The sequence below is a fragment of the Stegastes partitus genome, unplaced genomic scaffold (genome assembly GCF_000690725.1).
Source record: "Stegastes partitus isolate 25-593 unplaced genomic scaffold, Stegastes_partitus-1.0.2 Scaffold1192, whole genome shotgun sequence".
In the NCBI taxonomy this organism is placed as follows: Eukaryota; Metazoa; Chordata; class Actinopteri; family Pomacentridae; genus Stegastes; species Stegastes partitus.
Window position 1 is genome coordinate 18744 of NW_007578923.1, and position 3985 is coordinate 22728.

Sequence of the window (3985 nt, forward strand, 5' to 3'; positions counted from 1 at the left end):
AAAAAAATCTTTAAAAATAAAAACCAATAGCAGTCACCTGAGCCACATGGCCGGTGGTCCAACAGAGCCTGAATGTCCTGAACAGGGTCAAACTATTTATATTTACATTTATACTGTTTGTTATTTTCTGTGGAGAGCAACCACAGGATTCACGGTCCTGCTTCCATTTATAATAATATATATAATAATACTGCACATGTGACAATAAACACTGAACCCTGAATGCTTGCGGTCACAGTTGTTATTGTTGTTGTTGTTTATTTTGGCACCGCCCCGCTGCGCACCGCCGGTGAGCGAACCGAGCGCGCCGGGCGCTGCAGTCCGGGCCGAGGCGCGCGGAGGGCGGGGTGAGGAAGAGGAGGAGGAGGAGGCTGGAGGATTTCAGGACTCTCCGCCGCTGCTTGTTTTCGCTCCGAGCTCTCAGCACTCGGTCCATCCGTCCGTCCTTCACCCACAGCGGGACTCCGCGGCGCTTCTTCGGCCTCCAGGTGAGTGCGCGTCGGCCGCGGGGCTCCGTCCTCCAGCCGCCCGCCCGCCCGCTCCCTCCGTCGGTGTGTTTTTGTCGGAGCATCAACACGCTCGACGGCGGGCAGCGGGAGGGGGATGCGTGGCGCTGCGCTCCGTTTCTGGCGCTAAGTGTTGGTGTGAACCACCTGTGCGGGTGTTTGGGGGCTGATGGCGCACAGGCAGGCCGGCCAGGAGGCTCCTCTCCCGGCCGCGTCCTGCGCCTGCGTCGGGCTCAACTAGTTTGCTGTGGAGGCTCCAGAGCTGCTGTGTTGGTGTGAGAACTGAGGCTGGCTCCTCTGTGGTGGGGCTGGATGGAGGAGGAGGAGGTGGAGGAGGTGGAGGTGGAGGAGGAGGAGGAGGAGCAGGCGTGGTCCCTCCGCTGACCTCAACACCAGAACATTCCCCCAAAGCTGCTCATGTTCCCCTCAGGCCCTGCAGTGACCTTCTCTGTACTTTGTGCTGGTTCTGTCCTCCTGGTGGGTCTGGACTCCTGTGTGCCTGTAAACCAGGATGAAGGTGGTTCTGCAGGTCTGAGTCACTCCTGGGCTCCTGCAGTGATCTGGCAGGTTCTGGGGGTATTTTTAGGCTCCAGTCGGGCTCTGAGCTGAGCAGGATTGTGCTGCTGCTGCTGCTTTGAGGCGTTTTTCTTGTTTGCGCAGACCCGGTTCAGATCCTGTAGAGCTGTTATGTAATCAGATCCGGACCGGACTGCTCTCCTCCTCCCTCCTCCTCTTTCCTCTAATCTTCCTCCTCCTCCTCATCCTCTCTCTGCTCTCTCCTCTTTCCTCCCCTTCCTACTCTCTCCTTCCTTTATCCTCCCTGGTTTGGGTTCTGGAGGGCCCATTTGGTGACTTGTTGCTGGACCGTCACGCCGAGGTGTCGGCTGGTCTCCTGCTGCTTCAGCAACGAGCTGCAGTAAAAACCAAACGTTGCACCATAAAGTTAAGGAGAGGAGTCTGGTGGTTAGAAACGGCTTTTAGTGCTGAAACAGTCGGTTTTCAGACTTGAAGGAGTAAAACTTGAGATTAAAAAAGCAGAAAACTGAAGATTTGAGCTTCTTCTGCTGTCAGGAAGTCACAACTTTTTGGAATAAATCAAGTCTTCAGTGTGTTCAGTTGTTCCTCTAAAGTCACATGTAGGTGTTCGGTTCAAGGCCACAAACGTCTTTAAATGCTTTTGATCTTTTCAGAACCTCTCTGTGGACTTCCTGCTGTTGACTCAGTTATTCATCGTGTTCTGCTGGTTTTCTGCTCCTCTGCTGTGACATCACTGATTTTTAGCTGATTTCAAACCTAAAGCTCGTCGCGGTGCAGTCTGTCAACGGTACGACGGCTGCAGGAAAAGGAGGCGACAAACCGAGAAGCAGAGAAAGCAGTGAAAGCGTTGGTTCCTGTTGGTGTCTGGCTGCTGTTTCTATGCAGATGATGCAAAGTTGATCAAAGATAATGGAACTAGGTGACCATGAGCTGATGGACCGGGCCTTAACCGGGTTGTTCTGTTGCCAGCTGGACTTAAAAGCTGCTGAAACATGTTTTAAGAGTTCAGTCGGCTCCCAGAACCCATCAGCCTGATTGATCTTTAACCGATGAATTTCACCGACTTTCCCTCCATCGGTCGTAGATCCACAGCTGGATCCTCGTCTGATTCTGGGTTCAGCTCCTCGTCGCCGACCGGAGTCACGTTGGACCGACGCTGAGTCACGTTGGACCGACGCTGAGTCATTACCAACAAGTCATGAATCTGTTGGTGGATGTTTGAGTCGTTGTTAATGTGGTTTTTGGTCGTTCTGGTTTTCCAGACTAGAGCCCAGGTGGTTCTATGAACCAGGTTTGTGTCATTTTTGGTCAAATTCATTGAATTGTCGACTCATCGTTGGTAACTTTGGTCAAGTCAATATTGCCAAGTCATTGTTTTCAGTCATTACTGATGAGTCATTTTCTACAAATGATGAGTCATTTTCTACAAATGATGAGTCATTGTAAACACGTTTTTGTCATTTTTGGTGGCGTTTATCTCATTTTCAACTAATCATTGGTGTCATTGGTCAGGTTTAAGTTATTTTGAGCCATTATTGATGATTTCTGACTAATGTTTCGTCTTTAACTCCTTCTGGACATATTATAGGTCATTTTATTCCAGGTATGAGTCATTCTGGATCCTTTCTGAGTCTCTGTGGACGTGTTTTTCTAATTCTGGACACTTTCTTGTCAGCTGGCAGCAGAAGAACACAAACTGGTTTTCTAGACTAGAGCCCAGGTCGTTCTATGAACCAGTTTTAAGTTGTTTTTGGTGAAATTCATTTAATTGTCAACTCATCATCGGTTCCATTGGTCAGGTTTAAGTTATTTTGAGCCATTGTTGATGATTTCCAACTCATTTTTAGTCTTTTTTATTGAAGTTTTGAGTCCTTTTGGACACATTTCTGTTGTTCTGCACATCATTTTGGTCGTTCTGGACGTTCTCTGATCAGTTTAAACAGATTTGTTTGTGTTTTAGTCAGTTGGCAGCCGAGCAGGAACATCATCCAGATGTTCTCTGTCTGTCTGCCTCCATGAAGGAGTTTCATCTTCTGCTGGTTCAGTTCCTCGATCTGGAGACAAACTGAACCAGCCGGCGTCTATCTGCTCACATAAAGCACAAGTTTATGTCCTTCTGGACCCATTTTGAGCCATTTTGGACCAAATCTGAGTCATTTTAAAACCATTCTGGAGAAGTTTGTCAGTTTTTTTTTTACAGGCTTTGAGCCATTTCGTCCATTCTTCTGTCACCTGGAGCAGCTGACCGTGGAGCTGAGGTGAGCTGCAGTCGTCCTGACGGTGGCTTTGATTTACTTCTTCATTCAGGTTTCTGTGTCGAACCTGAAGCGTTTGGCTGCTCGTTCTTTGTAGAACGTGCTGTAAACCCTGCGTAGGTGTCGTCTCCATGTGTTTATGTGGATCTTAAATGAGACGAGAAGAAGGAGCCGGAACTCTGGAGGTTTTATGGCCAACATGGTTTTAATTTGGAGACAGAAACGAGGAGCTCAGCGTCTCTGAACGCTCCAGTCGGGCCGTTTTCTGCTCCGTTAATCAGATGACTTCCGTTTCTCGTCGTCACAAGTTTGTTTCCGTCAGCAGCTTTCCTGGTTCCTGCTGATGGAGCTTCTGGGGGCCGTTGGGCTCCTCCAACTCGGAGGAGGAGGTGGTGATGCTGCTGATGGAGGAGCAGGTTGGGCTCAGCGACGCAGATCTGAGACGTAGACCATCGACTGGAGGCCGAGCTCCATCGTTGTAGTTAAACTGATCTCTGCTGGACGGAGGCCCGGTTAGATAAGAGACTCTGGAGGACATGGTGTGATAGGTGTTAGAAAGAAACGGGTTTCCTGCTCCGAGTCCGGAAACAGTAAAATAACTGATATCAGTGACGAGTCTGGTCATTGTAGACACGCTTACTGTCATCATGGATGAATTTAAAGTGATAATGAGTGTATTCTGAGTCA

General features: G+C 49.2%; 1 protein-coding gene across 1 annotated transcript in view; it reads left to right on the top strand.

Moving 5' to 3' along the window:
* Window positions 1-367: 367 nt before the first annotated feature.
* The window catches only part of LOC103368686 (spectrin beta chain, non-erythrocytic 1), a 146335-nt gene continuing 142717 nt past the window's right edge, over window positions 368-3985 (top strand). The window contains exon 1 of the mRNA XM_008297127.1: window positions 368-488. The gene's annotated coding sequence lies outside the window, so the exon portion shown is untranslated. The remainder of the gene's footprint in view (window positions 489-3985) is intronic.